Below are 12039 nucleotides of genomic sequence, written 5' to 3' on the forward strand. Positions count from 1 at the left end.
CTCCTCTTACTCTTCTGTTTTCCAGGGACGTGAGGTTTAGCTCCCTTAACCTTTTCTCGTAGCTTGTACTTATCAGTTCCGGGACGAGTCTCGTGGCATACCTCTGAATCTTCTCTAACTTTGTAGTGTTTAACTAGGTATGGACTCCAGGCTGGAGCTACATATTCCAGGATTGGTCTCTCACAGGTGGTATAGAAGGTCTTGAACGTTTCCTTACACAAGTTTTGAAAGGCAGTTCTTATGTTGGCCAATCTATCATATGCCGCCTCTGGAGACAGGTTCGGTGTGATATCAACCCCCTGATCTCTCTCTCTATTTGACTCTTGCAGGATTTCACCTCCGAGATGGTACCTTGTATTCAGCTTTCTGCTCCCTTCGCCTAATTTCATTACTTTACACTTTCCTGAGTTGAACTTTAGCAGCCATTTTCTAGATCATTCCTCCAGTTCATCCAGGTCATCCTGTAGTTTGTGTATCTTCATCCGTCTTGATTCTTCTCATAATTTTTTGCATCATCAGCAAACATTGAGAGGAATGAGTCTACCCTCTGGAAGATTGTTTACATATATTAGAAACAGGATGGGTCCAAGTACAGAGCCCTGTGGGACTCCATTGGTGACATCTGGCCACTCTGATGTCTCTTCCCTTCACAGTTACTCGCTGTTTCCTGTTGCTTAGATACTCCATATTTGTAGTGGCTACTGTGATACTCTTGTAGATACTGTGGGCGACCAGGCGCGCTGTCTGCCGTGCTCGGTAACACCTTCACAGGGAGAGTGGTCTGCCCTGCACAGTTAATCAAGGCAGAACTTTGCATATTCATTCATAGATGGCCACGCGGATTGCTTCAAATTTGTCCCGGCCACCAGTGAAGAGGAGGAGGGGGGGGGCGCTTTCGAGAAGAATAGTGAATGACGGTGAGAGGGGGGGGGGGGTTGCTGCATATGGCAAGAGTGAAAGGAGGGTCTACAGTGTGGCGGTAGTGAGGAAGTTATCCGCATAACCTGAACATTTGTAAGAACTAGGAGGCTGTGAAGTAGAGGAGAGAAGCTCTATCGCCTGCAACACAGCTAGGTGGGTGTGTACACACACAGGTGGGTGTGTACACACACAGGTGGGTGTGTACACACACAGGTGGGTGTGTACACACACAGGTGGGTGTGTACACACACAGGTGGGCTGAGAGCGTGGGTGGGTGTGGAGGCCTGGAAGGGGGGGGGGGGGGGGGTCCAGCCCGGGACGCGCCTCACCACCGCTGGCGGGGGAAGCATCTCCCCTTCCTCCTTCCCCTCGGCCAGGAAGATGTGTGTGGCGACCGAGGCGGCAGCTGCAGGCCACATGTGAAGGGGCAGCAGCAGTACCTTCCTCAGTGGCTGTGGGTGGATGAGTAGCAGGTGGGAGGATGAGTAGCAGGTGGGTGGATGAGTAGCAGGTGGGTGGATGAGTAGCAGGTGGGTGGATGAGTAACAGGTGGGTGGATGAGTAACAGGTGGATGGATGAGACACGAATGTGTGTGTGGTGGTTATGTTTGAGTGGATGATGCGTGGAGTGATTAAACAGTGACTGTATTCACCTAGTTGTGCTTGCGGGGGTTGAGCTCTGGCTCTTTCGGCCCGCCTCAACTGTCAATCCATTTTTTTTTTTTGACATAGGGAAGCAGCCCGTAACAGCTGTCTAACTCAAAGGTACCTATTTACTGCTAGGTAACAGGGGCATCAGGGTGAAAGAAACTGCCCATTTGTTTGCTCTGTTGCCGGGGATCGAACCCCGAACTATAGGATTACGAGTGCCAAGCGCTGTCCACTCAGCCACAGGCCCCCCCCTAGGGAGGGAGGTAGGAAGGTTGATGGTGTTCTCAGTCTCATAGCTATCGGTATAGTGTCCGAAACTAACTATATATATATATATATATATATATATATATATATATATATATATATATATATATATATATATATATATATATATATGTCGTACCTAGTAGCCAGAACGCACTTCTCAGCCTAATATGCAAGGCCCGATTTGCCTAATAAGACAAGTTTTCCTGAATTAATATATTTTCTCTAAAATTTTTCTAATGAAATGATAAAGCTACCCATTTCATTATGTATGAGGTAAAAAAAATTTTATTGGAATTAAAATTAACGTAGATATATGACCGAACCTAACCAACCCTACCTAACCTAACCTATCTTTATAGGTTAGGTTAGGTTCGGTAGCCGAAAAAGTTAGGTTAGGTTAGGTTAGGTAGGTTAGGTAGTCGAAAAACAATTAATTTATGAAAACTTGGCTTATTAGGCAAATCGGGCCTTGCATAGTAGGCTGAGAAGTGCATTCTGGCTACTAGGTACGACATATATATATATATATATATATATATATATATATATATATATATATATATATATATATATATATATATATATATATATATATATATATATATATAATTAATAATGTGTGACCACGAATTTTGTAAGGATGACACATTGAAGTATTCATCTCCCTGCATAGTGGCTGGTGTATGAGTATGTGGGGGGGGGGAGGTGTATGAGAGGGTTGTATGGTGAGGGGTGAGGGTAGGGGCAAAAGGGATGGGGGGGCAGGGGGCAGGGGGGGGGCTGAGGGCCGTAACAGAGTGGGCCACAGGGTGGTGTCAGTCAGTCAGTGTGTGGTGCCAAGTGCAGCAGCTACCATCGACTGGCCCCGGGCCTGGCTGCCTCGTGCCCTGCCCGCCCTGTGTACCGCAACACCCTAGACCCAAGTGTTGCCGCCCTCCACCCTACAGTGTTGCTGCCGGTAAACACTCACCTGGCTCACCTGGCTCACGGTGCTTGTAGTGACCTCACAACTGTGAAATATTGGCCGGGAATGTCCCGCTGGGGCCTGGTTAAGGAAGCACTTGCCATGCATGGAGAGGTGTTCACTTGACATGATGACGCTGGAATTACTGAGTGATTACTGTTCGCTAAAGCTCTTGAAATTGAAATGCTTGAGAGTCTTGGACGTAGTTAAGGTGCGGGAAGTACCTCAGGGGCCAGATTCACGAAGCAGTTACGCAAGCACTTACGAACCTGTCCATCTTTTCTCAATCTTTGGCGGCTTTGTTTACAATTATTAAACAGTTAATGAGCTGCAAAGCACAAGGAGGCTGTTTATAATAATAACAAGAGTTGATTGGGAAGTTTTCATGCTTGTAAACTGGTTAATGAATGTAACCAAAGCCGTCAAAGATTGAAGAAAGATCTACACGTTCGTAAGTACTGGCGTAACTGCTTCGTGAATCTGGCCCCAGGCAGCGAAGTACTGTGTGTCCCTCCAGTACTGGGCGGCTGGGTGTCCCTGAGGTAGTGGGCGGCTGGGTGTCCCTGAGGTAGTGGGCGGCTGGGTGTCCCTGAGGTAGTGGGCGGCTGGGTGTCCCTGAGGTAGTGGGCGGCTGGGTGTCCCTGAGGTAGTGGGCGGCTGGGTGTCCCTGAGGTAGTGGGCGGCTGGGTGTCCCTGAGGTAGTGGGCGGCTGGGTGTCCCTGAGGTAGTGGGCGGCTGGGTGTCCCTGAGGTAGTGGGCGGCTGGGTGTCCCTGAGGTAGTGGGCGGCTGGGTGTCCCTGAGGTAGTGGGCGGCTGGGTGTCCCTGAGGTAGTGGGCGGCTGGGTGTCCCTGAGGTAGTGGGCGGCTGGGTGTCCCTGAGGTAGTGGGCGGCTGGGTGTCCCTGAGGTAGTGGGCGGCTGGGTGTCCCTGAGGTAGTGGGCGGCTGGGTGTCCCTGAGGTAGTGGGCGGCTGGGTGTCCCTGAGGTAGTGGGCGGCTGGGTGTCCCTGAGGTAGTGGGCGGCTGGGTGTCCCTGAGGTAGTGGGCGGCTGAGTGTCCCTGAGGTAGTGGGCGGCTGGGTGTCCCAGAGGTAGTGGGTGGCTGAGGTGGGGGTTTACACACAGCACAAGGTGTCCACTCAGTGTATACTCAGTACTCTCAGCCTAGAATACCAGGCTACTTGCCTCCTTGACATCCTTACTGTTGAAGCATCATCTCCTACACTTAAGTGTTCGCGATGGTGTCTCAAGAAGTTCTTAATATATTAAGATCAAGTGCAAATTAAGATCGATGAGGATGAAATTGACACAACTGAAGGCGTCGTGAAGATTAACTTGTCATTGTACGCGGAAGGCGAACACTTTTCTCTAATGTCTGATAATATGTTTGAAAGCGTTTATTAATGTGTGGAAATCAAATTCAATTCCTAATTCTGTACTTGGCTTTGAAGCAATACACTTAAAGAGGCACAGATCCTGGTGGGGTAAAGTGACATTAGCAGCGTCTACTCTGCTCTGCTATGCGTCTGCTCGCTATGTCTGCTCTACCCGACATCGTGAAGTTACATCGCATCGTGAAGTTACTAGATCAGTAATGTAATAGTCCATAGGTTCCTGTGGACACTAAAGATTGGTTGGTAATACCTAATACTGTGTTACTTGTTAGTGGTAATGTATTTGACGCCGTAGAGTGTTAACTATAGATATACCTCAACCTAGCACTCTATTGACTTAGCAAGAGTTTACGATGACGCTAAATAGTCAATCTTATAAAGTAACGTAATCGACTTGAGAATGATCCAGGACGGATCGAAACATCTTCGTCTCTTCACTTTCTAGTGTGTGTAATCTGGTCAACATATTTGAGCCACGTTATTGTGACTCCTCGTCTGCAAAGTAACGGAGTTCATCTTTACATTTTAACGAAGTTGGCAATGATCAGATGAGAAACTCACCTACACACACACACCACACACACCACACACACACACACCACACACACACACACCACACACACCACACACACCACACACACCACACACACACACACCACACACACCACACACACACACACACACCACACACCACACACCACACACACACACACACACACACACACACACACACACACACACACACACACACACGGGCCTTGGTTGCTGCCACCAGCCCGGGCAGCTGTTGCACCTACACGTTCTCACTATATTGTGAAATAAAGCTTCGTTTTGAGTCAGTTTGAAGCAACGAGTGAGAGGTTGGCTCTCACGTGCAGCTGGGCACTTTCTCTCTTGCTCTATGTGACTAGTGAAGAGATTGTCGAGACAATTGTATATTAAAAATGTAATTGATAATTTAATGACATCAGTAAAGTTAGACAGTCGCTGCTGTTCCAGTCCGGTCTTTTAATTTTTGCCACAACGTACAAAATACAACCTTTTAATCTAATTAGAAATGTAGGAACCCAAGCAAGCCACCAAACCTAACGTGCCGATGCATAGAAAACGTGAGCTGCTGTGTTTGGTAGTCGTTAGTAGGTTATGGTCCCGACCGTAGAGAGTGAGGCGTGTTAGTGGAGGGGCCGTGTTGGCCTAGTTGTTCAGTATGGCCGCGTCTCCTCTACTGGTATATTATGGGTATTACTGTCTTGTGGGCGAGGTGTCCTGTACTGTGGGTGTGAGGGTGGGTGTGGCACCAGAGGCAGCTGCTGTACTGTGGGTGTGGCACCAGAGGCAGCTGCTGTACTGTGGGTGTGAGGGTGGGTGTGGCACCAGAGGCAGCTGCTGTACTGAGGGTGTGAGGGTGGGTGTGGCACCAGGAGGTTGTTCTCACGTCTGCGCGCACCTTTCTTTCCTTCAAACTACTGGTCAAATTTCATATTCTGTATTTAATATGCTGTTAAGGCTGTGTATCTAAAGCTATATCTATAATTTTGCACATCTATGCCTGTATATCCATATCTGTAATCTTACACATCTATAATCTTTGCCTGTAATGTGCAAAATTGTATATTCGGCAAAAAAGCAAGATTTTTACCATTGTTCAGATTTAAACTAATATTATTTCTGAAGAGTAGGAAGAAAATGAGTGGTATAACTTGGAGGCGGGGCTCCGGTGGCTGAGGCAGCCTTGCTGAGGGACGCAGTTATTGACATATAAGTAGTGACCACACCGGTTGGGGACGCGGTTCTTCATGGTGGACTCCTATCATGGTGGACTCCTATCATGGTGGACTCCTATCATGGTGGACTCCTCTCATGGTGGACTCCTCTCATGGTGGACTCCTCTCATGGTGGACTCCTCTCATGGTGGACTCCTCTCATGGTGGACTCCTCTCATGGTGGACTCCTCTCATGGTGGACTCCTATCATGGTGGACTCCTCTCATGGTGGACTCCTATCATGGTGGACTCCTATCATGGTGGACTCTGAAGGTGGACTCTCGTGAATTTGTTTTTCATAATAAATTGTTGAACCGTTACTGTGGAGCAGTACAAAAACTGCCTTAGTGGTAAATATGTTGGCTGTATTTTTTTTAGTAAAGAGGATGTAGAGGCATGGGTGAAGGGAAGTTTAGAAGTGGGAAATATAGTGAGGGTTATGAAAGCAGGCGGACTGTCCGCCTTGCTGTCCGCCTTGCTGTCCGCCTTGCTGTCCGCCTTGCTGTCCGCCTTGCTGTCCGCCTTGCTGTCCGCCTTGCTGTCCGCCTTGCTGACCGCCTTGCTGTCCGCCTTGCTGTCCGCCTTGCTGACCGCCTTGCTTGGCTGGCTTAGAGCGGTGTTCTTCATCGCCAATCAAGAATGAAAAGTCACCCTCAGGATGATCACTTTTGTCAGTGAACGCTGAGATTGTTCCACTTATTTATTTATGTTGGCTGATGGCTGTTAGGCTGTCTAGCCATCAACATCACTTGTCAGCATGACATGTTATCTCTCATAGTGTATCCCGGGCATATATATTGTTGCAAGGCATGATTAATGACTCCTCGTGGTAATTGCTATCTCCGTTCTTGTATAAGTAAAGCGGTTAGTGATCAACACTGGCATGGGATCACAGGATGAGACGTGTGGTGTTGTGGTAGTGTGATGGTGGTGTGTGGATGATGTGACACCTGAAGCAGGTCACCTCTCAGCACCCTACACTGCCTAAGACACTTAACCTACACACTATCCCCCCCCCACACACACACATACACACACACACACACACACACACACACACATATTCTTATTTCCGCTCCACATACTAGAGCTCACATATGACTATTAGGGAACTACCGATCAGAAAATACATGTGGCCAAATATCAGATATTCACTGTGGAAAGACGACACCACCGGTGTTAAAGTGTATCGTGTGTGTATAGTGACCCCCTAACCAAACCAGACGTCTTGAGACGTTGAGTGATGGAGGAGTGAAGATGACGCCGCTGTCATTCCGCGGGTCACTGATGGATCACAACACAGCTTCACGTCTCCACTATCATGTCCTCTCAACTTACCCTCACATGTATATATTACTCGTGACCAAAGACGAGATCTACTGGGAAATTAATGTTTGTGACCCGCTTGTTAATAGGTGGCTCCAGGTGGTCTTAAGGAACATTATATTTGTGTTATTATTCTCTCCGAAGGTTGTATGTCTCGGCTCTTAGGCTGGCTGTGTTCTGGTGGTGTTTACTGGTGTGGTGGATGTGTTCTGTTGGTGTTTACAGGTGTGGCGGCTGTGTTCTGGTGGTGTTTACAGGTGTGGCGGCTGTTTTCTGTTGGTGTTTACAGGAGTGGCGGCTGTGTTCTGTTCGTGTTTTAATAGTGTTGTGTTTCGGTTGAGTTTTGTCAATGTCTTGTGGTGTTGGGATGATTTGCTGTGATAGTGTGATGGAGTTTGTTGGTGTTGATAGTTTGTGGAGGTGGTGTAGCATGTATGGTGGTCAAGGTGGGGGGGGGAGACATAGTTGTTGCATAAGGTGGGCTGAAGGCTGGGACAAACAATACCCGAAGGACTGTTGTTGACGAAGGGGCAACAGGCGTTGTTGGCGGGTGCCTGCTCTCACGACTGACTTCAACATTTGTAACTCTCACTCTCTGCGTTCCGGAACCATGGAAACTAAACTATACACATGAACGACAGAGGAACCTTATCCTCATGTTTCTGAAGGATAGACGAAGCGGTGAGAATAGGATAACTGTGTACAGAAACAAAGAGTAACCGGCACACTTGACACTTACGTTCAGACTGAGAAACAATAAAACAAGACCTTGAGGTGCTTCCGGGGCTCAGCGTCCCCGCGGCCCGGTCGTCGACCAGGCCTCCTCGTGGTGGACATTAGAGGTGGACATTAGAGCCACAAGAGCCAGAGAATAAGGACTAAAGCCACAAACTTGCACATAAATTCCCCAAGAGACCAAGAAGCACGAAAGACTGTAATATAGACACAACTGAATAGTTGGTGCGCAATAAGTACTTAATAAGCAACGAATCTCTAATCATTAAGATCCAAAAACTTGCCAACATTCCATCCCTGCATTATATAGAGGTGTTTATGAACGGGTAACATCATAAACACCTCTAAAGGTGCCTGATCAACCTGGTTGTTCGTTCGTCGTACTCCATGCAACAGCCTCCAAACATCTTGTTGACCAGCCTATCAACCAGAAGACCGGGCCGCGAAGACAATGATCCTAGGAATTCAATGCTGCTTATATGTTGAAGTAAAATTTGAGGCAAATTCAATTAATATTAACCAAAGGATGGTTAGAAAAATAAGGAAAGGGCTAACAGTGACTGGAAAGGTGGATCTTAAGAACTGAAGCTCGACCCTACAGGCACATCTAGGTGAGGAGCAGCACGCACAGATGCACGCAACTACGTATCAACACACACACACACACACACACACACACACACACACACACACACACACTCACTCACTCACTCACTCACTCACTCACTCACTCACTCACTCACTCACTCACACTCTCTCACACTCTCTCACACTCTCTCACACTCTCTCACACTCTCTCACACTCTCTCACACTCTCTCACACTCTCTCACACTCTCTCACACTCTCTCACACTCTCTCACACTCTCTCACACTCTCTCACACACTCACACACACTCACACACTCTCACACACTCTCACACACTCTCACACACTCTCACACACTCTCACACACTCTCACACACTCTCACACTCTCTCACACTCTCTCACACTCTCTCACACTCTCTCACACTCTCTCACACTCTCTCACACTCTCTCACACACGCACACACACACACACACACACACACACACACACACACACACACACACACACACACACACACACACACACACACACACACACACACACACACACAGACAGAACGAGAACGAGAAGAGACTATGAGAACGATATTGCAATCAAAGCGAAAAAACAACCTAAGTTACTACACAGTCATATAAGAAGAAAAATGTCGGTGAACGACCAAGTGACAAGACTAAGGAAGACAGAGGGGGCTTATACTGAAAGTGACAAGGAAATCTGCGAGGCACTGAATGCCAGTTTCCATGGAGTGTTCACTACCGAGCCTGAGCAGCTCCCATTGTTGGAAGGGGTTACCCTAGATGAAAGACTATCAGATATAGAGGTGACAGCAGAGGAGGTAATGAAACAGTTGACAACTCTAGATGCAACTAAAGCAGTTGGACCAGACAAAGTATCACCGTGGATACTAAAAGAAGCAGCACAGGCCCTCAGCGTGCCTCTGGCAATGATCTTTAATGAGTCACTTATGTCAGGAGAATTGCCCAGTTGCTGGAAGAAGGCAAATGTCGTGCCGATCTTCAAGAAAGGAGATAGGGAGGAGGCACTTAACTACAGACCTGTATCACTGACAAGCATCCCCTGTAAAATACTGGAAAGAATAATTAGGCTACGACTGGTTGCACACCTGGAGAACATTAGGTTTGTGAACAAACATCAACATGGGTTCTGGACAGGGAAATCGTGCCTAACAAACCTTCTGGAATTCTATGATAAAATAACGAGGATAAGACAGGACAGAGATGGTTGGGCAGACTGCATATTTCTGGACTGCCAAAAAGCCTTTGATACAGTACCGCACATGAGACTGCTGTTCAAGCTCGAGAGGCAGGCGGGGGTGGGGGGAAAGGTCCTAGAATGGATAAGGAACTACCTAACAGGAAGGAGCCAAAGAGTTACGGTAAGGGGCGAGAAGTCGGACTGGCGAACAGTAACAAGTGGAGTACCACAAGGATCGGTGCTGGGACCAATTCTATTTCTTGTATATGTTAACGACATGTTTACAGGCGTAGAGTCCTACATGTCGATGTTTGCGGATGATGCAAAGTTGATGAGAAGAGTTGTGACAGATGAGGATTGCAGGATCCTCCAAGAGGACCTGAACAGATTGCAGAGATGGTCAGAGAAATGGCTACTAGAATTCAACACGAGCAAATGTAAAGTTATGGAAATGGGACTAGGAGATAGGAGACCAAAGGGACAGTACACAATGAAGGGGAACAGCCTACCTGTAACGACGCGTGAAAGAGACCTGGGGGTGGACGTAACACCTAATCTATCTCCTGAGGCACATATTAATAGGATAACGACAGCAGCGTACTCTACACTGGCAAAAGTTAGAACATCATTCAGAAACCTAAGTAAGGAGGCATTTAGGGCGCTTTACACTGCCTACGTAAGGCCAGTCTTAGAGTATGCCGCCTCATCATGGAGTCCCCATCTGAAGAAGCATATAATGAAACTGGAAAAGGTTCAGAGGTTTGCAACGAGACTCGTCCCAGAGCTACGAGGGATGGGGTATGAAGAGCGCCTGAGGGAACTGTGCCTTACGACACTAGAAAGAAGAAGGGAGAGGGGGGACATGATAGGAACGTATAAGATACTCAGAGGAATTGACAGAGTGGACATAGACGAAATGTTCACACGGAATAGTAACAGAACGAGAGGACATGGATGGAAGCTTGAAACTCAGATGAGTCACAGAGATGTTAGGAAGTTTTCTTTTAGCGTGAGAGTAGTGGGGAAATGGAATGCACTTCAGGAACAGGTTGTGGAAGCAAATACTATTCATAATTTTAAAACCAGGTATGATAGGGAAATGGGACAGGAGTCATTGCTGTAAACAACCGATGCTCGAAAGGCGGGATCCAAGAGTCAATGCTCGATCCTGCAAGCACATATAGGTGAGTACATATAGGTGAGTACACACACACACACACACACACACACACACACACACACACACACACACACACACACACACACTGGGGCATCATCTAGTAGGGCCGTGACGTGGGTGTTTATCCTGGCAGAGTTAGTGCACACACCCACGTGTTCCGCCAAACGAAGCTGTGTATTCAGTACAGGTAAACATGACCCTGGCATCGTGGGAAGGAGAAGGCCGGTGAGGGTAGGCGCAAGAGATAAAGATGGAGAGAGAGAGAGAGAGAAAGATGGAGGGCTGGCAGTGAGGCAGCCAAATTAGTGCTTGCGTTCACACACGCTCTCTTTATTCACGCACGCACGCGCGAACAAACTTATATGTCACTGTTAAAACAGTGTGATATAAGAGGCTTGAGAGCACTGCCCACTGGCCACATGATTGACGGTTGAGAGGCGGGACCAAAGAGCCAGAGCTCAACCCCCGCAAGCACAATTAGGTGAGTACATGTGAGCGCAGTGCTAGACCATACAGTAACACTGTCCTTAAAATCCTTCAAGTGAAGTCAAAGACAGCCAGAGACTTTTGTTTTGTTCAATATGTTTTATCGTGTATATATTGAAAGCTGTTTCCAAGTGGTTTTGTAAGGGAAATCGGGTTTTTTTTTTTTTTGTACATGTAAACTCAATATGGGAGGAGACATCTGCGTCCTGTCCCCTGGTAAACCCGCCACTGCCACTCTGGTATGCATATTATAATGCACTTTATATATACTCGTACTTACTCTAATGTTGTACATTATACTTCTCCGTACTGTAATATAGTATATTGTTACACCCGTAAGCACTGTAATATAGTACAATGTTCTGCTCATATATACTGTAATATAGTATATTGTTGTACTCTTACGTACAATAATAGAGTACAAAGGAATAGTTACTTTACCATTACTAACAGCAACACTCACTGTAGGAAGTAGGAAGTATTGTAGGAAGTTTTAATAACAAAATATGAAAGTTAAAAATATTAACTCTTCCTTTAACCACACAAAGA

The 12039-nt window shown here is 47.1% G+C and overlaps 1 protein-coding gene across 7 annotated transcripts in view; it reads left to right on the plus strand.

Moving 5' to 3' along the window:
* Nucleotides 1-12039, plus strand: part of sei (seizure) — a 1036232-nt gene that overhangs the window by 257092 nt on the left and 767101 nt on the right. The window contains exon 1 of one of the 7 annotated variants that reach the window (XM_069310838.1): nt 2666-2800. The exons of the other annotated variants lie outside the window; for them this stretch is intronic. The gene's annotated coding sequence lies outside the window, so the exon portion shown is untranslated. Of the gene's footprint in view, nt 1-2665; nt 2801-12039 lie in introns of those variants that run through there. 7 annotated transcript variants of the gene reach the window in all.

This window comes from Procambarus clarkii, chromosome 68 (assembly GCF_040958095.1).
Source record: "Procambarus clarkii isolate CNS0578487 chromosome 68, FALCON_Pclarkii_2.0, whole genome shotgun sequence".
Lineage (NCBI taxonomy): Eukaryota > Metazoa > Arthropoda > Malacostraca > Decapoda > Cambaridae > Procambarus > Procambarus clarkii.